The 26,243-nt window shown below is 37.0% G+C and overlaps 1 non-coding gene across 1 annotated transcript; it reads left to right on the forward strand.

Annotated features, from left to right (window-relative positions):
- Positions 1-1,468: 1,468 nt before the first annotated feature.
- On the forward strand, positions 1,469-1,577 carry LOC124508999 (U6 spliceosomal RNA). Its single transcript, XR_006961365.1, has one exon. It is a non-coding gene; the product is annotated as a U6 spliceosomal RNA (small nuclear RNA).
- The last annotated feature ends 24,666 nt before the right edge of the window (positions 1,578-26,243 follow it).

The raw sequence follows: 26,243 nt of genomic DNA on the forward strand, positions 1-26,243 counted from the left end.
GAGTAATTATAAACTCATATATTTGGAGAAGATAAGAATTATTTGTTAGGAGACAGAGGCAGGTGAGAGGGCTTGAAGAACAGGCCAAAAACTTGGGTTGTTACCCTTTTCAGAGACCAGAAAATGATGGGCAAACTGCAGATCTGGCTGTTTCTGGAACTAAGCAAAAGGATGAAGAAAGAAAAAGTGGTAACCCTGACATCTTCTAAAATGGGAACATACTCATCCTTTATAGATGCACATATCATCATCTTAACAAAATACCCTGTATTTACTTTAAAAATAACAGTTAACATAGGGCTCCTGCGTGGCTCAGTCGATTGAGTAACGGATTCTTGGTATCAGCTCAGGTTATGATTTCATGGTTCATGGGATCAAGTCCCATGAAGGGCTCTGTGCTAACCGCACAGAGCCTGCTTGGAATTCTCTCTCTCCCTCTCTCTGTGTCCCTCTCCTGCTCCCATGAGATCTCTCCCTCCATCTCTCTCTCAAACGAAATAAATGAACTTAAAAAAATAATAGTTAACACATAAATAGCAAGGGGGGACATTCAAACACCAATTGCCTAATTGGAATAATTCAACTTGAATAGGTCTGAAATTGAAATGGTCATTGTGGCAAGTATCTTTGATGCAGACTTCATGTTTAAGTTCTTCTCAATTAAACTCTAAAAGACAAAACAAAACAAAACAAAACTAACTCCAGTGTCTTCTCTGTCAGTTGAAACAATCAAAAAGAGTATTTGTTTCACCAAATTCCCTTTTTTTTTTTTTTTTTTAAGCTGGGAAGAGGTATGGATCAGTCCATTTTATTCCCTTCAATGTAATCATGTTACCTTTTATAGCTGGAGGTTTATGGAGATTTATAGAGCACTTTCTTATAATAATGATTCAAGCTAGCTAGGTATTCACAAAATAAAGACTAATAAGGAAAATGTTCTTGCTGCTTTTTCCTCACCAAGTAAAAATTGTCTGACTCAAAAAGAGCAAGTCTTGTCTTTGGTTTTTCTCTTTTCTACCCTACATATCCAAATACAGTGAGCTCGCCTTGCATTTGAATGTACAGAGGCTGTACAAGTTCACCTATGGCACACAAATTATTTTGTTAGGGTGCCATCTGCTGGTGTCAAACAACCAAAGACTTATTTTTCTTAAAGATTAATGGTAAGCTTCTAATAACACTAAAGACTTTGAAGTTATTTGATTCAAATAATGTTTTGTCTTTTCTCATTTATAATTACAGCATAGACTAATTTCAAATGGCTGTATAATGCATAATTCTTCAATGCTCCAACATAGTAATATAAAATGTCACTTTATTTTAAAGTTAGGAAAATGGAGGCACCAGGCATTGCCTTGACATACTGGTTCATGACCTGTTGGATTCAAATTTCAATTCTTAGTTACCATGGCTCCCCTGACTTTCAAAAAAGTTCTGTTCAAATTTCCCCCTTAGAAAAGCAATTTAAGTGCTCACTTCGGCAGCACATATACTAATACTAAAATTGGAACGATGCGGAGATTAGCATGCCCCTGCACAAGGATGACATGAAAATTCGTGAAGCGTTCCATATTTAAAAAAAAAAAAAAAAAGGAAAAGCAATCTATTGCTGTGTTTGTGCTTACATCAGTTTCAACACTTAATGTATTATTCACTAAATTTGTTCTCTGTGCTATAAGGTATGGGACCAATCTGTTGCTTCTTAAAGCAAGCTTATCACCCTAGTCCCAATTATTTATATTCAATATCAGTGCAGTTCCCAAGTATTTTTCTTAACCTACCTTCTACTGGAGATGAGGAAAAACCACTACTCCCCCCATTTTTTAAAAATCTTTACCACTTACTATCTGTATGATTTTGAGTAAGGCATTTAACTTTCCTGTACCTCTTCTTTATTGGTAAACTTCAGATAAAAATAGTAGCTATCTGATAGAGTTATCTATCAGGTTATTGTGAGTGTTAAAGAAAATCATACCTAAAATGTTCTGAGAACAGTGCCTGTAATCTAGTAAGCACACAATAACTGCTAGCTGCTTAATCATAGTTATTTAAGCATTTCAACAAATATGGGTTAATATCAATTAGACAACCATTGCTTTACAGTAACATCTGGAATCCTTAACTTCCTCCCAATTAGGAGATATAAAGTATGTATGTGTGCTTATGTTTTGGAGAAGAGGGGAAGAATAATTACCTTTTGTTCTCTCTCAATGAGCATTTAACTGGCTTGAAATCTCAACTCTCTTAAATCTATATAAAACCTTGCATGGTCTGACTTCTTACTCTTCTACCCTCATTTCTCAATATTCTCATTTTCAAACTGTTTTCCAACCATAATGAACTTCTTTCAGTTGCCTGAGTGAGCCAGGCTTTTGCTCTCCACACTTTTGTGCAAGCTCTTGTCCCCTGTGCCTGGAGCCCCCTTCTCTTCTCAGCCTCTTCCATTACTTGGCCAACACCTTATCTCTCAGCTCTGGCCTTAGGCAGTCTTAAGTCAAGGATTAGGTAATCCTTTCATGGACTCCCATAAAACTCAGTACTCTACTACCCCACCCCTATGCCATCACATTTCTACATGGGGACAGGTGGAATCTAGTATAGTCACCATTACACTCCCAGCTTCCAGAGAGGAGCAGATGACCAGTTGGGGCTAGATAAATATTTCTTTCATAGGGCCCCACAAGTGAGCACGTTTACTCAGGGGGAATTGAAAGGGAAGGTATGAGCTATCTCCTGTTAACAAGGTTGAATTATATCTTAAGTAGTGAACATCTTTCTACAGTAATTTCCATTAGGACACCACCACTGTCACTCTCATTCATTAACATCTTTTCATTCATATATTTGTATATATGCACAATTAAGTACATATAAAAACATGGATGTGTTTGAAGCTTTTATGTATGCATGTAGGAATGTATTTTTAATACCTACATTGGCAAATCACAAGCATTGTGATTACCAATGATAAGTTTCATTAAAACTTATATATGTATAACAATTTTTTCAACAAATATGTATTGAGTGCTTACTGTTGGCCAGGTACTCCTCTAGGCACCAAAGCAGACAGAAGTTCCTAACCTCATACCTGAGCTCTATGTTTTTGCTTAAGTTGTTCTGTATCTGTCATGAAAAGGGACACCAAAAAGATAGTGCAGCACCCTGGGGGCTGCAACAAGGGGAGCTGTTACTATCCCTGCCTCTAGAGGAAAAGGGAAGGAGTCACTCCCTAACTTCTAGTTAGGGGATTGCATGGGGAAGGCTGCCTGATGGAAACAGTGGCCTTTGGTGGAGGATTTAGCAGCATGCAGTGTATGTTTAGAAAGCAGACCCAAAGGGGCGCCTGGATGGCTCAGTTGGTAAAGGCCTTGTCTAACTTCAGCTCAGGTCATGGTCTCACAGTTCGTGAGTACAAGTCCCGCATCAGGCTCTGTGCTGACAGCTCGGAGCCTGGAGCCTGCTTCAGATTCTGCGTCTCCCTCTGTCTCTGTCCCTCCCTGGCAGGGACACTCTCTGTCTCTCTCAAGAATAAACATTGAAAAAATTAAATTAAATTAAAACAAACAAACAAAGTGGACCCAGGAAGTCCATTCTAAGACCTCACTTCTCCTTCCTTCCTTCCTTCTGCTGCTTTCTTTCACTTGGCAGAAGCCAAGCGAACCTAGACCGCAGGATGGATGCCCAGGCAAAGCAGCGCACACAGCTCAGCCTCCTGGAGCAAGCCACACCAGAGTGAATCTGGAAGGACAAGTGGAAAAATATCCAGCACTATCCCTGATCAAGAACTTTTTAGTTATTTATTTATTGTTTTTAGCCTCTCCATCTTTTCTAAAGATGTTCTTTCAGAGTGTTCTTTCAAGTAATTGGCAGATTGTGTGTTGCACCCTGGGTGCCACCTGTTGGATATTAGGGCTTACTTATTATAAACCCACGCCTTTTAAACAGATATTAACGTTCTGTATATTTGGAATCTCTTTTTCTTTTTTATCAAAAGGAGAGAGTTAAGTGATTTAACTCTCTCTAGATTGTCACTCTGAGGCTCATGTCAGAAATTTTAAGAGGAAAGAACACAACAGGATTTGAAATCCTATGGAAGAACCAGTGATGATGCCAAGTTTGTGCATTCTTTCTGAGTTTTCCCTGGAGCTGCTGCAGAAGCAGGCACAGCTTTGTGCAAGAGCTCATGGCCTGAAAAGTGGGCCACAGAAGTTACATGCAAATAGAGAAAGGATTACCGAGGTCCCACAGCATCTTTGAGGACACCGAACTTTCTTTCAACAGTGGAAGTTCAATTTGATTAGGTCTAAAATCCAAAGGCACGAAATGCAAGAACTCCTTATTAAACTTCGTATAATTCTGCTCATTTATCTGTCATTTGTTACATAATTTTTCTTGAAAACCTTAATGGAACTCTGCTTGGTACTATACCTTCATAGGTATGTGCTTTCATAGGCAGTGCTATTTTCAGTCATTTATAAGTCAGGTGGATACACTGGCTATATATGGTCAACTTTTTTTCAGAACAATTGACTCAATACCTTCTTCCTGAAACCACACCCTTTGCACTTCCCTGTCCCCAGTAAATACTAGTTAATTAATCTAACAGCTTGGTACTTAACACCAACCATGTTCTTCCATGTTGTGAGGTTACAAGCTTTTATGACTTCCTTCCAAGAGTTAAAAATCAAATAGTACTGGGAACACTAAGAATGAATTACAAATAGGTACTGTAAAATTTTCACAGCATTGTCATGTGCAGTTTTGAAATTGGATGCTCACAGATACTCTTTTCAATGAGACTCTGACTCCTATAAAAAATAAGAAAGTCAATGGGGCACCTGGGTGGCTCAGTCAGTTAAGTGGCTAACTTCAGCTCAGATCATGATCTTGCAGTTCATTGAGTGTGAGCCCTGAATTGGGCTCTCTGCTGTCAGCTCAGACCCTTCTCTGGATCCTCTGTCTGCCCCCTCTCCTGCTCATGCACACTCTCCCTCTCAAAAATAAACATTAAAAAAAAATTTTTTTTAAATAAGAAAGCCAAGGACTTAAATGAGTCTCCAAAACAAGTCAATATGTGAATTTAGGATCTGTGGTGCACCCTCTCTCTGACAATTAAGCAATACTCATATGATTGTCACAAGCCCTGAGTTCTATTCCTGATGAGTCCATAATGAGTGTGTTTTTCTGAACCTCACCTTCATTTTCTGTACAGTGAAGGGCTGGACCAGATGCTTTGGTTCCCTTCCAGAGTCCAGCTTCTACGGAATTATCTCTGAGACCTTTGACATATTGTCCCTTTGTCTTCTTAATCTTCTGGATTAAAATATCTTTAAGGGCTGAGTCATCACTAATCTAGCACAGTGCCTACAAAATGCATAGTAGGAAGTCAATAAATATGGTAAGACTGAATATTTAACTGAACTCTTTAAGCATAACCAGATCTCTAGAACTATTTCAAAACATTTTGTAAACTGCTACGACGTTATGTTCTCAGCTGCTAACAATGTACAAAGATACAGGTCAATGGAGTGTTTTGAATGTTTTAGAAAACTTGGCCAGGGTTAGAACTCTCCATTTGACTAGATTTATGAAAGAGGATTCAAGTATATTTATCTCAGTTGGGCAAAAGAACATGTTTGCATCTCACATTTTAGCTAGAATTCTACCTAGAAATCAGGCATTTGGTTCATCTTAAACCAACACCCTTTTTAAAGGTGACTCTGTGTAAGTGCTATGGACTGAATGCTTATGTCCCCCCAAAATTTATGTGTTGAAGCCTTAATTCCAAGGGTGATGGTATTTGGAGCTGGGCTTTTTGGGAAGTAATCAGGTTTGGAGGAAGTCACGGTAGTGGTGCTCCTGGTGTCTGTATAGGGGGTGAAGAGATCAGATCTCTCTCTACATAGTGTGAGGATAAGTAAGAAGGTGACTGTCTACACACAAGTAAGAGGACTCTCACCAGGAACAAAACTTACTAGCATCTTGATCTTTGACTTCCCAGCCTTTAGGACAATGAGAAATAAATGTCTACTGTTTAAGCCACCCAGTCTATGGTGTTTTTGTTATAGCAGCCCAAGCTAATGAAAGTGGCAAGTAAATCTGGTTTGTACACAAACAAAACAGAACCTCAGGGTTAAGAATTCAGGTTGGGAAAAACCTTTAAAAATAGATCAGGGGTGGAGGGCTGGGGGCTCAGTCCATTAAGCATCCTACTCCTGATTTTGGCTCAGGTCAAGATCCCCTGGTTCATGAGATCAAGCCTCACATTGGGCTCTGTGCTGACAACACAGAGCCTCCTTGGAATTCTCTCTCTCCCTCTCTCTCTGCCCTCCCTCACTTGCATGTGCACTCTCTCTCTCTCTCTCTCTCAAAATAAATAAATAAACTTTAAAAGAAAATCTTTTAAAAAACAAATTCAGGTTGGGGGGCAACTGGTTGGCTCAGTTGGAAGAACATGTGACTCTAAATCTCAGGGTTGTGAGTTCAAGCCCCACATTGGACTTGGAGCCTACCTAAAAAAACACCAGCAACAACGAAAAAAGAATTAATATTATAATGAATTCTTTTGTAAGTGTAATGAAGAAGAAATGTAACAATATAATAATAAGAAGAGACCACATGGAATACTGACACCAGGAGTAGAAATTACCAACTCCAGGCAATCTACAACCTAAATACATTTATTCAAAGGCAGAGATATTTCTAGCCCAAAGCAGAACCCTCCAAAGTTTACTAGACTGTGAATTGGACTCAAAGTTTTCCAGGTTGGGAATTATGTCTTCTCATTGCTCGTCTATAAATCCTCAGAGAACATGGGCTCTCTATAAATGCTTCTTTAAACAACAACAGCAACAACAACAACAACAGCAACAACAACAACAAAAACATAAAGGTATAAATACACTCCTTAGTATTCTCTTGATTGTATCAAGTCGTAGTAGGTAGAATTCAATTCCTGGTTTATCTTCACACTTTTACAAAGAATATGCTACTTTTGTCCAAACAGTAGGTTCTCTTCAAACACTGAGAAAATGAATGCATGTATCAAGGCATGGGGGAGGTGGAAAGATGAGAAATCCAGTTAAACCGAGTTCAACTAAAATACTCTTATCTTAATAAGATAATGGACTCATCAAAATGAAGTACAACTAAGTTATATCAAGTACAATTAAGTTACATGTGACCTGGTATTGGGACAGGAATCTCTTCATGAAATAGAGGATCTATCTGCCCATTTATCTTGGCTTCTCTTATTTGTTTATCTCTCTCCAGGTCTTCTTCCTTCTCTTTCCATCTTCTTTCTCGCCCCATCTTTCCATGTTATTTCTAGCTGCTTCAGTTATATGGTAGGCTTCCTACTGATACATACTGTGCATTTATCGTTTCTTGGGATTTAGAAGTGTTTTATCAATCATTTATTCCAAACACTCTAAAACATATCTGCAATTATAATACTTTTGAAGCAGGACATGATTTCTGCAAGGTCCCAGAAAAATTCCCCTTTGACTAAATATATTTTAGTCTAATTCCAGACCCCAGTTCATATCAATCCTTTGTAGTAAAAGGTCATGCCTCCAGACCAGACTTTGGGATCATCCTGTCTACGCAAGCAGAACTTCTACACTCTAAGTGAGTGGTTCATTCTAGCAAAGCAAGAACTTAGTGTCCAGAACTGGAATTTTTTAACCTTTAAGTGCAGTATCTCATCCTGCTTTTATAGACCCTAAAAACTGAAGTATTTTAATTAACAAAATAATCAAAATCATACCAGGTCAAGCAGGCACTGTTCTGCCAGCTCCTCTCACAAGGCTAGCTACCACTAAGGGACTATATAATGCAAGTGAGATAACATATTACTAATTCCAGATAAATATAATAATAAATGCCTCTTTAAAGGGTAATATCACTACCAGCTTTCAAAAATTTTCAAATGTCTATCAGGTTCCTAAGTGAAGGGTCCTGCCTTATGGAGTGTTCAGAGACCAATAATTAAGAACATTTTCAGAGTAAGTGGTCACCTGTCAAAGGCTCTTTATTCTAGCTAAGGCCCTTTGGTCTCAAATAACAGAGAGATCCAGTCAAGGTCACTAAAAAAGAAAAAAAAAAAAAGGAACAACAGTTGGTCATAGTAGGGTGTTAATAAAGAAAAGAATAATAAGATTAGAGAAGAACTTTCAAGACTCCCAAGACAGGAATTGTGATACAGATGAGCCTCACTGGAGAATGAAACTGATCTGAAGCTACTGTTTCCTTCCTTTTAAATGCACGTGGTCTCTCTCCCCTATGCACATCTTTCTCTCTCTATTCTGGCTGTTCTGCTTCCTTCTAGGTCTCAGTGTCAACCCTTGCACTAGGGACAGTGCAAAGATGAGTAGGACATAGTCCTTGTCCTGTGAGCTTACAGACAAACAGAGGGAGACCGGAAGGTAAATGTGCAAGGACATAGCAATACCAGCTGCACTGTGGTTACAGAAGATACAAGACTGAGAAAAGACCAAAATGCAGGAATGTTCATCTCCATCTGTGGGAATGGAAGTTTTTATCGGTTTCAAGGGAGAGATGATACTTATGGCAAGTCTTGAAAATACACAGATAAACACAATGGTCCTTCTTGTCTGCCAAGGATGAACATTCTCTTTTGTCCTCTTATTTCCAGACTGAGTTGCTCCTCTACTTTTTGCATCATTATTACAGAGTCTAAACCATCAGATACATTTATGCCCATACCTCATTCTCAGTTTGTCTTGGTTGTTCTGCTTTTCTCTGAGAATTTTACATCTCCCATCTCTCTCTTTGGCCATTCCATGAAAGGCTTGGTCCCCAACTCAAGCTCCCAATTTTCTTGTCTTCAGTTGCTTGATGTCTATAGTTGGAATAACTGTAAGAGAACATTGTATGGGGCCTCTGTAAATTCAGAAGTTAGGCCCAGCTTTGTTGAGATGTAGTTGTGTTATATTGAGAAAACCTCACGTGGCCTCAGTTCTCATATCTGTAAAACAAGAGGTATGCATTAATTTAGTTATACACACACACCACACACACACACACACACACACACACACACACACACAGACTAAAGAATTACCTAGAATAGGAACCTGAAAAGGTTTATTAAGCAACTGTGGTCGGGGCACTTGGCCGGCTCAGTCAGAAGAGCATGTGACTTTTGATCATGAGTTTGTCATGGGCATGTGTCATGAGTTTGAGCCCCACATTTCATGTAGAGATAACTTACTTACTTACATACATACATACATACATAAGGAAAAAAATGAAGAAACTGTGGTGAAGAGGAATTTTAGAAGCAAAAAGACCTGAATTCCAAGCCTGGTTGTGCAAGTTTCTATCTTTATACAACTTCTTGGATCTTCAGCTCCTCCTCTGTAAAATGACGCTACAGCCGTATTGCAGGTTTTTGGTGAATACGTGAGGTAGAGCACAGACCAGCTCAGCAGACTATGTGGCATGGAGAGGACAGATAACCAAGAGCATCTATTGGTATTATGCTTCTAAATTAAATTCAATAAAGAAAATTTAAGTAAATTCTTTTTCTTTAAAGTTTATTTATTTTGAGACAGAGAAAGAGAGAAAGCAGGGGAGGGGTAAAGAGAGAGAGGGAGAGAAAGAATCCCAAGCAGGCTCTGTGCTGATAGCACAGAGCCCAACATGGGGCTCCATCTCACGAACTGTGAGATCATGACCTGAGCCAAAATCAAGAGTCAGACGCTTAACCAACAGAGCCACCCAGGCGCTCTTAAATAAATTCTGAAGTGCGTATTCATAAGACTACCAGTGGTGTATTTTATAAGCTCTAAGAATGTCATTCAGGACTTAATTACCTTTTATTAAAAAAATAAATAAATAAACTGCAACAGCCATTTAACAATTGTCTTTGCTATCCAGTGGCAGGAATATATGGTCTTGACCTTCTCTACATTTCTGTAGTCATGCTTAATCTACAACAAACATTCACCTTAGCATTAAAAATTAGAAAAGATGATTTAACAAAATCAGTCTTACTTCCCCTAAGTACGTTTGGATATTAATTCATAGGAGTTTTGATTTAGGGTTTCCCAATAGCCACATATTTCTGTAGCATTGTAAAAGGTGATTCTATTTTCTGTAATTTTCTAAAATAAAGCATTTGTTTTGTATCATTTATAATAGCTATCTGATTTCAAGTGAGACCAGAGAAAAAAATAAACTTGTGTGCACTGTAATTTGTTTTGAACAGGAACACAGGAGTTATTGAATGCTGCAATTTGACTTACTGCATGTACAAACATCCTTAGGGAACAATAAAAAAATCACACACACCACTTTGTCAAGCAAAACTGAGGTAGCAACGTGAGTAGCCAGGGAAATATGTTCCAAGTTTAAGGGATCCCTCTGTCACTACCTAACTTTTCTGGCAAGTTCTACAAGCAGAGGTTTTTACCCTCTGAATCAGGACACATGTTTCATGGTCTTTGGTAAAACTTGTGGAACAAGTATTGTTGCCAATAATTATAGAAATTGATGTGCATTTCAAAGAAATTAGAGCAGCTTTAAATTTATCCCTACAATGTCCCTATTGCTCCCAATTTGCATGCGTTTCTTGACATGAAGAGAAATGATGGAATCTCCAAAGGAGAAGGAAGCAGCATTTATTGAAAACCTGTGTGCTCATTTCAAATTACAAGAAAATGCTTATGTAGAGAAGTTTGAAAGAATATTGAAATTTTGAAAAGATAATGGGATTGTGCTTAATGTGTATTTTTTTTATGTGCATCTGTACTTCTCATTTTCCAACAATAACAATCATCACTTGTAGTAGACTTTGTTTTTTACCATATATCTGTGTGCCAATCTGCACTTCCCAGGTCCCGGGGAATCTCTATAAGACTATGAGACTGCCTCTCAGCAATCAAACATTAAGGGAAGTGATGTGCTACTTCCTGTCTAGAGAGTAAAAATTGGGTGTACTTTCTACTGTGGGCTCTCTCCCATTTGTGCTGCTAGAAACCCAGGATCTCTGGGTCTTTGCTTAGAAAAGAGCCACCAGGTTTTTATCAGACTGTAATATGAGCAAGCAATAGCCTTTTTTATGTTAAGCCACTGAGATTTGGAGGCTTGCTTGTTGTCACGGCATAGTCTATGCTACCCTGACTAATACCACTGTGTATTTTTAATAGTTTCCTATTCAGTGTTCACGAGTTCACTTGAGGCAAGTATAATTATTTGAGGAATATGAGGAACCTGAGAACTAGAGACAAGTAATAACTTGCCTAAATAGGAAATGGTTGAACTGGGATTTAAATCCAGCTTTCATTTGAACTAATTTTTGTTAACCTAAAACTACTCCTTTATTATATCAAATAAATGTGACTTGCATGTTAATGGAGCTACTGTTTCTGTGTCGAATCTCCCTGATATGTGAACAAATGTGATTGCTTTTATCCCTTTTTATCATTCTTTTTCAAAAAATCCCTGCTATGCCCATCCTCATTGCATAAGTAAAGCCTCTTGTTCTTTGAGGAAAAATGCAAAATTCCCAATTCAGAGTTAAAGTTTAATAAGGTACTATAATTTGTTTCCATATATAGCAGCAAACAATCTATCTCCTCCTCATTTCTGTTAAAGTTATGAGGAGGTAATTGGGAACAAATAGGGGGCAGAAGCTTTGTGTCCTGGCTACTTGATGGTTCTGGAGGGACTCGGTCCTTTTTTGGACACATAAGTCAAAATAATCCTTGAGAGCCCATCATGTAAAATAAGAACTATGGACATAACATTAAGAGAATCTGTATGTTAGGGGGTGCCTGAGTGGCTCAATTGGTTGAGCATTTGACTCTTGATTTCTGCTCAGGTCATGATCCCATAGTTATGTGATGGAGCCTGGCATCAGGCTCCACGCTGAGTATAAAGCCTGATTAAGATTCTCTCTCTCTTGGGGCAGCTGGGTTGCTCAGTTAAGTGTCTGACTCTTGACTTCAGCTCAGGTCATCATCTCACAGTTTGTGAGTTCGAGCCCTGCCCTGGGCTCCTCACTGTCAGTACAAAGCCTACTTGGGATTCTCTCCCTTTCCCTTTCTCTCTGCCCCTCCTGTACTATCTCTCTCTCTCTCTCAGAATAAATAAATAAACTTAAAAAAATTCTCTCTCCCTCTGCCCCCTCACTCACCCTCTCTGTCTCTCTAAAAAAGAGAGAGAGAACGAGAGAAAATCTGTAATTTGGGTTGGTTTTCTAGCAATAGAGATCGAATGATATTTCTCCTTGTGTTTTTTCTCAATCAAGCCTTTGTATTTTCACATGGCTCTTTTACTACTGATGTAATTTGGGAAAGTCCCCTCAGTTGAACAACATGAGTATATAAGCAGTCTATCAACTGTATCACCAAAGCTTAAATGAGTCAGAAATGTGTTGTTGTTTTTTAAAGGAAAGAAAAAATTAAGGAAATTTAGCCCAGGTGTTCTTTGCTAAATTTTAATAGCATCTCCTATATTTTGAGAAATAAAATGTACCTTGAGAATGGTAACTGCTATGAAACTGTTCAAAACCCAGTTTATTGCCTCAAGATACAGGGAACCAGTGACTTGGAATGGCAAAAAACCTCCATTTATGCCCAAGAAAGAGACCTAAAACAGAGATGATGTTCCCTGAGTAGCTTCCAAGACAAATGTTTGAATATTTTGTAGATTTACAAACATAGGAGCATCAAATCTCATATGAAAAGGAATCAGAAAATGAAACAAAAGTGTAACAAAATATACAGTAATTATTCTGTTGCAAGTAACTCAAACCTCTCAAAAATGCACCTGTACCGCATTAGTTACCTGGCCCTGGTTCCTGAACCTCTAGAGACATTCATTTCTTCAACACTTTTGTTTCTGATAGATTGAACTAGAAAATATAGCAACTACATCTTAGTCTAAGCGCCCATGGGTGCTTCTGTTTGAGTATTCCAGAGGGTGGCCTTATTTATTTATATATATACTCCATTTACATGATGTCATGAGTTTCGTTTTCTGTTAAAACCTTAGTGAAATGCAAGAAATATTATGTTAATATTCAGACTGTCAAGAGTAATAACCCTTTTCTTATTTTTATTAACACTTATTCTGTGTCAAAATAGTTACTGTAGCAACATGTGGGGGAAAAAAATTTAAGAAAGGCCCAGAAAATGTTATCAAGCAAATACATCAGCCTGCATAAATTCATCAGATAGGTCTTCATCTTGGGCATGGTAATCTTTTTGTCAAGATCATTCAAGTTTGTTCTAATATATTTTTGCTGGTATTGTTATTAATTATATAAGAACATCTAGCCGTTTTAACAGAAAATCAAACCACCGTACAGATGGAGTCATGCAAATAACTACAATGACCACAAGGTGGCAAAGTATACAAATCTACATCATTTAGATGGGCTCTTCCAGAAGAAAAAATGTCTTTCAGCATGGGGGATGGGGTAGGGGTAGGGCTTCTCTTATGATTGTCTGCTGGCTAGAGAATAGCAAAATTATACTAATTTCTCAAGATTTGGTAATTACTCCAAATTCCTGGTTCTTGAGATGAGTGTTATGTATCACGTTACTATTCTAATTTATCATGAATTTTTTTTCTTTTTAGAGCAAAACTCAATTTCTTAAATCCTAAATGTATATTTAAAAGGCAAAATTATTGGGTCCCTCTCTTACAACATTTTAAATCCATTTAATATGTATAAAACGAGTCAGTCGGAAAGTGGGTGTTATTGCTACACAGATTGAGAACCATGATGTGATTATATGATTAGTGCTAGTTATCACAAAATTACAGTTATTTATATTTCAAAAATTTTGGTTTAGAGAAGCTAGATTATAAGACTTCTTAATATTGTTGTTCCCAAAATTCTGTGCTCTGGTTTCTCTTTTCCCTGTATGTAATGTACTTTGAGTGATCAACCAGTTTTCAGTGACCTATAAAATAATGACTCTCAAACCTACATTTGAAGTCCTGGCTTCCTGAGTCCTAGACCAGAAAATCTAAAATAGCCATCTGGATCTGCCATACACAGTTTATATTTAATATATTTAAATCTGATCTCATTATCTTCCTCCCAAAATGCCTACTCTTTTCATCTGACTTCTGGTGATCCAGTGGGCTGTGACATCCAAGTCAGAAACCTAGGACAGCTTAGTATTTTTTTTCTAATTTCTCTGTACCCTTCACAATCTAGATCCTACCTGCTTCATGGTCTCAGCCTCTGTGGCTCTGCCATGGACTTCCCCCAAACCCACCGTGCTGTCTCACCCTGTGTGCCCTTGCTCATGCTGGTTTTTGTTATCAACCTAGTACTCCAGGGGTTGCAAATTGATAAAAGCTTTCAGGAAGCTGTCTGTATTATGTACTAAGTACCTTAGAAAATGTACATTCTTGTATTTGTCAATTCCACTTTTTAAAAGGAAATTAACAAGGCACCTGGGTGGCTCAGGTGGTTAAGCAACCAACCTCTACTCAAGTCATGATCTCACATTTCCTGAGTTCAAGCCCTGCATGGGGCTCTGCACTGTCAGCATGGAGCCTGCCTGGGAATCTCTCTCTTTCTCTTTCTCTCTCTCTCTCCTCTCTCTCTGTCCCTTGCTGGTGTGTGCTCTTGCTCTCTCTCTCTCTCTTTCAAAAAAGAAATAAACTTAAAAAAAAGAAATTAACAAAAAGTTGGTCCGACATTTGTATAAATATTATTTACAATAGCAAAAAAAAAAAAAAAGAAAACTTAACGGAGAAATAGTAAAATAAACTATAGTAAAAATCTAAGAAAGTTGTATAGCTATGTCAACAGCATTTTCAAATAATGTTATTGTTTAGAAAAAATGTTTCTTTTTTTAATGTTTATTTATTTTTGAGACAGAGAGAGACAGAGCATGAACAGGGGAGGGTCAGAGAGAGGGAGACACAGAATCTGAAGCAGGCTCCAGGCTCTGAGCTGTCAGCACAGAGCCCGATGCGGGGTTCGAACTCACAGACCGTGAGATCATGACCTAAGCCGAAGTTGGATGCTTAACCGACTGAGCCACCCAGGCGCCCCAGAAAAATGTTTCTTGTATAGTATTAGGGAAAATACTAACTTATGGAGAGTCCAGAGGACTCTAAAGCCAAACTATCTGCTTCCTATCTTGGCTCTGTCACTTTCTTGCTACAAGTTATTTATTCTCTCTGCTCCTCAGCTTTCTCATCTATAAAATGAGGATGATAACAATAGCTCTGTTTTGAGGATTATATGAGTTAATGCATCTAAAGTGCTGACAGTGGCTGACACACAGTAAGTGCTCAATGAAAGCCTACTAATGTCACTGTTCAGGACTGGGGTTCTGAGTTTATGAAACCACTGACATCTTATGTTGACAGTTGTTTTAATTCATACTCCTTGATTAATTCTCTATGCTAATGTACTCTCAGAAAAATGATGAGGTAAATTTTTTTAATTAATTAATTTATTTTGAGAGAGAAAGAGGGGGCGAAGGGGCAGAGCGAGAGGATAGAGAGAGATAATCTCAAATAGGCTCCACACTGTCAACACAGAAACTAACGAGGGGATCAAACCCACCAACCACGAGATCATGACATGAACTGAAATCAAGAGTCAGATGCTTAACTGACTGAGTCACTCAGGTGCCCTGATGAGGCAAATTATTAAACCAAGTTAAAAATATTCACTTTTGGTCTAAGTAGGGTCCTCCCTAGAGAAATTGTTTATAATTCAAGAGAGCAAATTTGTTACATTTCAGTAACTGAACTGTTAAAGCACAATAATCTCCTTAAAGAAAGGTCTTGAAAAGATTAGCCTCAAACTCAATGTTCTAGACAAAAGCAAGGTTTAATATTCCAGCTTTTGTTCTTGAAATAGAAACTATGATACACTTTCCCAAATGAATATTAATGAACATAATTAAAAGCACATTAGGATAGTCTACTGATTTACTCTGAGGGTAGCTGAAAATTCTTTAGATCAAAACCTAACTTAGACAAGTGGGTATGAAGGCCCTCATCTTTCTTGTGTTAATTATCTTCTGATATACAAAAATAGATAATTTTAGTTTGCTTAGCCAACTGGTTAGATATTACTGATAATACAATATACCTGTGATATTGTAGGTTAAGATTTAAGACTTTAATATCCTCTTACCTCCTATTAAGCTCATCAAAATGGGACTTCTTCCAGAATATGGAGTAATATTAACCCATAGGAATATGTGTTAAAATAAGCAAGTCTCCAAGTCAGTTCAGGTAAGTTTTAATCCTTCACCTATGGAATTCCTCATTCAACTTAAAATATTTGTGAGTTATATTTTATAAATTCAAATTAACTTAATTTTTAATCATACAAAACGGCTCAGCTAAAATTGATTTTACCTGTGCTGAAAGTATCTGCTAACCATATCTGCAATCATACATAATAATATAAAGAATACTCTTAAAGGGAAGAAAGAAGTTGCTTTCAAATTTGCAGAGCACATTCTCATTTCACTGATAATTTATTTAACAGATTGTTAGCTTTGCTAAAATTATTATATATAGTAAAATATATTATTTTCAGGTATTTTTTTTACCATTTCATACTTCCCCTAATTCTACCCAAGTGAAATTTTTCTAGACAAGTGTTTGGGTTTTTTTTTCCCCTCAACTCAGTTCATTATCCAATTTCTGAGTTGCAGTAGGTTAAGTTGTGGTCTGAAAAAAAATATGTCTATTTGTAAATAAGACTGTAATAAACATAGGGGTTGCATAAATCTTTTTGAATTAGTATTTTCATTTTCTTTGGGTAAATACCTAGTAGTGGAATTACTGGATCATATGGTAATTCTATTTTTTAATTTTTAAGGAATGGCCATACTGTTTTCCACAGCTGCACCAAATTGCATTCCGACCAATCATTTATAATTGTGAAAATATCAAAGTAACCCAAGTGTCCATCCATAGAAGAATGGATAAGGAAGATGTGGTATATACCTACCATGGGATATTACTCAGCCATAAAATAATTAGATCTTGACATCTGCAAAAACATGGATGGAGCTAGAGGGTATAAGGCTAAGTGAAATAAATCAGTCAGAGAAAAGCAAACCCCATATGATTTCACTAATGTGTGGAATTTCAGAAACAAAACAAACAAATGAACAAAAAAGGAAAATGAGACAAGCAAACAAAAAAAACCATACTCTTAAATACAGAGAACAAATTAGCAATTGCCAGGGGGAGGTAGGTGGGAGGAAGGGTAAAATATACAAAGGGGATTAAAAGTACACTTTTTGTGATGAGCATTGAGTACTGTATAGAATTATTGAATCATTATAGTCTACACCTGAAACTTATATAACACTTAATGACAATTATACTTTAATTTTTTAAGTTCTATTTCAAAATATGTGTCTATATCCTAACTTCTCAAATTGATGAATGCGGCCTTATTTGGAAAAATGGTCTTTGCAGATATAACTAAATTAAAGGTCTCAAGGTGACACCATCCTGGATTAGGGTAGGCACTAAATTCAATGACACATTTCCTTAACAGAAACACACAGAAGATCCACACATAGTAGAAGTTCATGTGAAAAGTGAGGCAGAGATTGAAATTATGCAGCCACAAGCCAAGGAATGCCTGCCACCAGCTCTGCCACCAGAGCTGGGAGAAAAAAGGTATTCCCCTCCAGAACTTCAGAGGGAGCACAGCCTTGCCAAAATCTTGATTTTGGATGCCTGGTCTCCCCCACTATGATAGAATACATTTCTGTTGTTTTAAGCCCACAAGTTTTTTGTTAATGCAGCCCTAGGAAACTAATACTTGATCAATCTCTAAAAATTCATTAAATAGAAGAATTAGTTTCATTAAATATATGAAAGTTTGTTCATCATTTTTCCTTAGAGGTCTTTTAGTATCAGACTTTCTTTCTTTGGAAAGAATATTAAATTTTCAATATAATATTACCTGAATCAATTAAACAAGTAAATTCAAGTCTTTATTTCTTGTTTAGATTTGCTGCTTATAGCTTATTAGAAGATTAAATGTGGATGAAACTTTTTTTTAAGTAGGCACCATGCCCAAGTGGTTTGAACTCAAAACCCTGAGATCAAGAGTCACATGCTCTACTGACTGGGCCAGCCAGGCATTCCTGAATATGGAAGAAACGATATTTGATATGAGTTTTCTAAGAGTAATTTTCCACACAGTTTAACTCTCCTTGCTTCAATGACGATTTCATTTCTGCCAATCATTTTGGGAAAAATCAAATTATAATTTGGGGGCCACTTTAACTTTTAGTCTCACAATTGATTGCCCTACCTGAGTCTAGCTGTTAGGGTAGTGGAACAATTAATTCTTCCTTGATAGGTCACTTGAGCTTGGAAGATAAAAGCGTCCATCAAAAGATTCCTGGTCCCATGTCTGATCCCAATCCACTCTCCTCTCCACCACATCATAGGACAGGGATGTCATGAGACAGGGGAGGGTAAGAGAGAGAGAGCAAGTGAGCTGAGCTCTTATGCCTAAGAAAAGTAACAGAAAGGGCGCCTGTCTGGCTCAATTGATGAAGCATTTGACTCTTGATTTTGGTTTTGGCTCAGGTCATGATCTCAACAGTTTGGGGGTTTAAGCCCCATGTCCGGCTCTGCACTTATCTTGTGGAGATTGCTTGGGATTCTCTCTCTCTCTCTTTCCCATTGCCCCTCCCCCGCTTAGGAGTGCATGTGTGAGCTCTCTCTCTCCACTCTCAAAATAAATAAACTTTTTTAAAAAAAAAAGGTGATTGGGGAATTGAGATATGGACAGCTAGACTGAAAGAGTAATAAGCAGGTCACAGAAGCAAGTTTGACCAACGAGAAATGCCCAAGATTGAACAGACTAAAGAAATTTCAAAGAGGTCAGGAATGTCTAACATTTCATTTCATTCTGTCTGCTATGATGTAACCCCATACCATTATCCCTAAACAAATAATAACAGCCAGCATTTATTAGATGTTTACTGTATATTAGGCAGTTTACTTTCATATGTTCACTTTATGCTCTTAATACCTCTGTAAAGTAGGAACAATTATGAACCCAATCTTCAGGAAACATTTACAAAGTACAGATGCCTCGTGGGAGTGATAATTTGGGGGGAAATTAGAGGCTATGTTTCACATGTGGGCAAATACAGACTAGAAAAAAACACAGGGAGATTAAAATTATTTTTTTAGCAGGAAGAGATATCACACTGGGAGAAATATCAGACTGCCCCAAGAATTTCCAGGAAATCCTGGACAAAACACTAGGTTTCCAACCTCACAAAGTACATTTATTAATTTCTACAGGATAGAGTGGCTCAACTAGATGGTAAGACTTAAATATATTTAGGCAACTGATATCAAAAGGCTATAAGCCAACACGATGAACCAGTTCATAGAACATGATATATGTAAATAATGACTTAGCTTTCTTTTCTGTAGTTTTTGACTAATTCTTAGTATTTTTGTTAGAACAAACTGAGACATTTTCCAATTCTGTAAATACTTTTGTTTTCACAATACTGAGATTTGGATCGATTAGAAAAAAAGGCAAAACAGAAAAGAAAAAGTCTTGAACAAATTTAGATAGGTTTTTCTGATTAAATGTAAAACTTTATCACAAGGAACACAATTTCCAACCTGTAGACAGTTCTTTTCTCTAAGAACACATTTAGTGCTTGTTGTAATACATTCTTACATTATGATCTAATTCTAGATACTTAAAAAAACCTCCAGAGAAGTTGGTAGGTTGTTGTGTTTAACCAGACAACAATGTTTACGTAGCATGTGGGTGAAAAAAATATTAATCAGTAGAGTGTTGGTTGAGCCGATTAAAAGAGTTAAGAGCCGTTTGTCACTGAGTCGAGTGAAAAGGAAAATAGCCAATCTGTGCTGGGATGTATTTGCTTCCACTCCCTTCTCTTTTGTCTTCACTGCTTTTTATCTTGCAAGGGCCAGGACACTGCTCTTCAAGGACCTCCAGTCCCCTGAGAAAGCCCACCAGGCCAGGACCTTACCTGGCTTCAGAGATCTTCCCCTGCTGCAGCAGCTTTGGGCACTTCATTACAGAACTGTGGGGGCTCACTCCCCAAGCCTAAAAATCAAAGGAAAAGAAATAAGTATAAACACCAGCTTCCAGACAGATTCAACATCAGTTCTGGGGATCTTTTTCCAGGACTTTGTCTCTTACAAACAAACACAACCTTACTTAAAATCCCGGGTATACTTTTTAGAAACGCTAAGAATTTCTGAAGAAAGAAAATCATGTCAGGGACCCTGTGCTCTAATTTTGCCCATTGTTCCTTCTAAAATTAGAAGGCAGTGCAGCACTTCTCAAACTGGTTGTGGTAAATAATCAGGTTTTTGTGTTTGTTTGTTTTAATTTCTAATCCAAGGCATAATTATACTTTTGGAAAATATAGTAGACATGAATTACTTTAGGGGCACCTGGGTGGCTCAGTCTGTTAAGGGTATGATTCTTAATCTTGGCTCAGGTCATGATCTCACGGTTCATGGGTTCGAGCCCTGCATTGGGCTACACACTGACAGTGCAGAGCCTGTTTGGGATTTTCTCTGTCTTTTTCTCTGCTCTTCCTGTGCATGTGCTCTCTCTCTCAAAATAAAGTAATATATTTTTTAAAAATAAATGAATTACTATACAAATAAAAACAAGGACAAAAAATATAGGTCCACTTTTAGTGATTATATTCCACAACACTGAGACTATAAAATTGCCATAAAAATGCCTAAACACTTACAATTTCTGTACTCATCTTGTGGTGGCCCAAGACCAGCCCTAATCCACAGATTTCGCTTTTTATAGGACTACATTAGTGCCTTGGCTGAGTTTTAATTTTACAGATAAGTGAAAACTATTGATTGTTTTAATTAAAAACTTTTTTTTTTTTTAACAGCAGGGATTGATTCTTACAGAAACCTCCTATCCTCCATATGCCCTTCTACTTAACATTAGGGCTTAAAACTATGAGGGGAAAAAAGAGAAGTGTGTGAATAAATCCAGCTGATACACACATATTTTTAAAGGATCAAGAGGACTTTAAAATTGTTTTGATTCCCAAAATATTTTCTCAGATCTTCTGAGAAGTGGTCATATCACCTATTTGCCAACTAATCTTTTCTTCCTACTAAACTTGGGGTAAAATAAGCTATGTTTGTAATGTTAGCAGTTCTCCCACAAATACACAATACACTAAAATATAACAAAACGAGAAAGCAGAAATAGGGAATTAAGCACCTGTGTATGATTAAAACTTGGTCTCTGGAGCCAGACCATGTAGATTCAAATCCTGACCCCATCAATTATTAGCTGTGTGGCCTTGGGTGAGTTACTTAATTTCTTTGTACATCTGTCCCATATGTGTAAAGTTAAAAAAATATAAAACGCCTGTCATATAACCTTTATAGAGTTACGGCAGAGTTAAATGAAATGCTTAAGGTTTGCACCTTGCTACTTAAATCTTACATACTATTATTGTTTGGACATTTGTTTTAGGCTTTACACTAAAGCATACTTTCAAGATTGGTTTGATAACTAGGTTTCAAGAAATCAAAACCTCGGTTTCTGGTTCCAATCAAAATGGAGTAAACACATTCTACCCTGTTTCTTCCCTTGAAAGAAACTAAACCCCCTGGAAATAACATAGAGCAGCTATCAGAGGACTCTGAAAAGTAAATGGTAGCAGACAGATTGGGAAAGGAAACCAGAACATGAAGTACCACCAAATCAGCAAAGAATTTCCCATTTTTTTTCCTTTTCTGGTATCTCTTGGTAATGAACTCAAAAGCAGCCTGAAACTTGGGACTGTGCATTAAATGTGAATGGAAATAACTCCAAGAGAAGCTCTCTGTTTCTTAGTTAATGAGCAGGAAAGCCCCCTGCAAAATGTTCCTTGCTTTTTTCTATTGTCTTTCACCCCAGGTAACCCTAAAACAGCAGTGATAGCAATGGTAATGACAGCCTGGCAGGCACTTAACACTCAAATGAAGCAGGCTTCTCAGACCAGAACTCTGGTCCCAAGAGTGTAAGGAAGCACCCCATTGTCTTTTTCTCCATATATCCTCTTGCTGCTTGGCCTTGGAGACAGACACAGCCATGGTAATTATGGTACAGAGCGGGGAAAGCCAAAGCCCTGACTTCCTAGCCAGAGAACCATTTAAAAAAGGGGCTCCTGTGAGACAGAGGTGTCAGGAAGATCACAAAGAGGAGGGAGCTCAGGAAAATAATTGCAAAAAGCTGTATATGAACTCTTGGGCTCAGTCACAATTTATGCACACTTAAATCTATCTCGAGTCAGTTTATTGATGGCTTTGGGAACTAAATTGTGAAGTAGCGCACTTCCCAGATCCTAGACTGTCATTGGGTGTTGCACACAAAAGACAGGTCCAAATAGCACAGCACAAGTTTTAAAAAGTTTACTGATTTTGGACTACAGCCCACAGAAGGCAAGTAGGAATCTATAGCTTGAATCTAAGAAGATCAATTACTATTAAAATCAAGAAGCAAATAATGTAATCAAAATTCTCCGCAACATTAAAAAAAAAAATAATGCTTATTTATTTTTGAGAGAGACAGAGACAGAGCGTGAGTGGGTTAGGGGCAGAGAGAGAGGGAGACACAGAATCTGAAGCAGGCTCCAAGCTCCGAACTACCAGCACAGAGTCTGACACAGGGCTCAAACTCACTAACCATGAGATCATGACCTGAGCCAAAGTCAGACGCTTAACCGACTAAGCCACCCACGCCCCCCCCCAAATTCTCCACAACATTTAAACAAGACCAAAAACCCACATAATATTTAAAATGTCATGATAAAAATCCAAAATTTCAACATGTAGAGAAACAAGAAACTCTCAACAGATGGCATAGATGTGGAAATTATCAGGAAAAATTTTAAAGTAGTGAGTTTAACTGTACTCCAAGAAGTAATGCCAAATACTTTTGAAATGAATAGAAAGATAAAAAGTCTCAGCAGAGTAATAGAACATATAAAAACAGAACCAAAGATAAACTTTAGAACTGAAAAATACAAAAGCAAAAACCAGGAATTCACTGGATGGATTCAAGAACAAATGGAAATGACAGGGGAAGGAATTAGTAAGCTTGAACCTAGATCAACAGAAAGTATCTCATTTAAAAAAGAAGAGATTTAAAAAAATGAACAGAGGGGTGCCCAGGTGGCTCATTCGGTTAAGCATCAGACTCTGATTTTGGTTCAGGTCATGTTCTCACCATTCATGAGTTCTAACCCCGTGTCAGGCTCTGAGCTGACAGTGTGGAGCCTACATGGGATTCTCTTTCTCTCTCTCTCTCTCTCTGTCCCTCCTCCCCTCGTGCTCTCTGTCTCTCAAAATAAATGAATAAACTTAAAAAAAATGAACAAGGTCTTGGGGATCTGTGGGACAATATCAAAGGGTTTAACATTCATGTCATTGGATTCCCAGAAAAAATAATAGGAAGAGTATGGCTAAGAAAAACGTATAAGAAATAATGATGCGATACTTTACAAATTTGGCCAAAGACATAACTTAAAGATTCACGAAGCTCAGTGAAACCTAAACAGGAAAAGTAAAAAAAATATCCATGCCCAGAAATACCAAATCTGACCCCTAAAAACAAATGACAAGCAAAAAATCTTGAAATCTGCCAGAGAAAAATGAATCATTGCAGGCATGTAGGGAGACAATATTAAATGATGGCAGATTTCTTATCAGAATCCAGAAAGTAGTGGTCTGTAGGCAGCGGGATATTTTTAAAGTACAGAAAGAAAAGAAATGTCAACCCAGAATTCTACATTTAGTGGAAATCATCCTTTATGAATGGAAGCAAAATAAATATATCCTCAGATGAAGGAAAACTAGAGAATCTATTGCCAGCAGAAATGCTCTTAAAGAAATGTAAAAGGGAACTTTTTGGACTGAATAAAAATGGCATTGGAGGACAATCTGGAATGTCAGCAATGAAGGAAGAGGGACACAAATAGTAACTATCAGGGTAAACATAATAGACAAATCTGCCCCTAAACTGTTTTAAAAATGTATTGTGAAAGCAAAAATTGTAACAGTCTGATGGGGTTCTCAATATACTCAGATAGAATACATATTACAACTACAACAAAACAAGGAGAGGATAATGGATCTACAAAGTTGTAAACTTTCTATATTACCACTTGAAGTGGTAAAATATTACTCTTCTACATGCACTATGTAGAATTAAGTATGTCTACTATGGTCCTTAGATCAACAACTAGCCCAAAATTACAAAATGTAATGATAGTTACATTAATCTATATGTGTTAAAACTACAAAAATGTAGACCAAAAAAGGTCAATTTTAATCTATGTAAATTTTAAAACAAAAAATGAATCTGAATATTTCTACTTTATTTGTTCATAATTCAATGTGAACATTAGAAATAAACTATAGCCCTTTAAAGCATCAACAAATAAACCAAACAGAAATACTGTAAGATATTCTAGTAATTCAAAATAAGTTGGGAAACAGAAAAGAAGGGAATGGAAAAAAGAGGAAATGGAAATGAAAAAAAACCATGGTAGATGTAAATTAAAAAATATCAATAATTATATTAAATTTAAATTGCCTCTGCACACCAATTTAAAAAAAAAGATTTCAAAATGATTTTAAAAATCCAAGACCCAACTACATTATAACTACAAGAAAGTCACTTTTTAATACACACATGTAAGTTTAAAGTGAAAGAATGGAAAAGCGTATACCATGCAAAACTAACCAGAGGGATACAGAAGAGTGAAATGACATCATCAAATGGATTTAGTTGACCTTTGTAGAAAACTTCATCCCACAATAACAGAATCCATATTCTTTTCAAGTACACGTGAAACATTCTCAAGATTGGCCATACATTTGTCATAAAACAAATCTTAACAAATTCAAGAGGAATAGAATCATACAATATATATTGCCTGATCATAAGGGAATTAAACTAGAAATCAGTAACAGAAAGATAACTGAAAAATCTCCAAGCACTCGGGAATTAACATAATAATTCATGGGTCACAGAGGAAGGCTAATGGGAAATTAGAAAATATTTTGAACTTAACGAAAATTAAAACACAACATATCAATATTTGAGAGGTATAGCTAAAGTAATGTTTGGGGGAAAATTTTAGCAATAAAATCCTGTATTAAAAATAAGATTCAAACCAATAATTGAAGAAGTACTTAAATTAGAAAGAATCCCAAAGGAAACAGAGAGAAAGCAATAAAGATATGATCAATTAAATTCAAACAAAAAAAGCAGTAGAAAAATATCATTAAAACTGAAAGATGGTTCTTTTGAAAAGATCAATCAAATTGATAAACCTGTAGTTAGACTAACAAAGAAAAAAGAGAGAAGAAACAAATTGCCGAAACCAGAAATGGAAGATAGCGTATCGTCACAAGCTCTACATATTAAAAGGATAACACGGGAATAATACAAATAAATTTGTGTGCCTCATATGACAGTTTATATACAAAGGACCACAAGAAATAAATGCCTAAGATTGGAAAGAAATAAATAAAATTTTGTCTATTTGCAGATGATCATCTGTGTAGAAAATCCCAAAGAATCTACAAAATTCCTAGAACTACTAACAGCAAAATGGTTGAACAGAACATGTTACCAAAATACCAATGGAAAACAAACATAAGGAAAGATAGTATGATTATCCACCACGGAAATGCAAGTGAAACCCACAGTGACATACCACTACACACTGATTAGAGGGGGTAAAATAAATTTTTTAAGAGTGACAATACCAAGTGTTAAGGAGACTGTAGAGCAACTGTAACTTTCATACACTGCCCATGGAAATGAAAAATTATATAGACACTCTGCTAAACAGACTGTCAGTTTCTTATAAGGTAACAGACACCATATAACTCAGTAATGCTGCTACTCATGGGTAATCGACTCTAGAGAAATGAAACTTATTTTCTCATGCAATCTGTACATTGTGTACAGATCAATATTTGGGTTGTGTACAAATGAACCCACACTGGGGCACCTGGGTGGCTCAATCGGTTAAGCATACAACTTTGGCTCAGGTCATGATCTTACGGTTCATGGATTCAAGCCCCACGTGGGGCTCTGTGCTGACAACTCAGAGCTTGGAGCCTGCTTCAGATTCTGAGTCTCTCTCTCTTCTCTGCCCCTCCCCCACTCATGCTCTGTCTCTCTTTGTCTCATAAAAATAAATAAA

This window comes from Lynx rufus, unplaced genomic scaffold (assembly GCF_022079265.1).
Source record: "Lynx rufus isolate CCGP_SWC_20201006 ecotype Redwood Valley unplaced genomic scaffold, mLynRuf1.p SCAF_13, whole genome shotgun sequence".
NCBI lineage: Eukaryota > Metazoa > Chordata > Mammalia > Carnivora > Felidae > Lynx > Lynx rufus.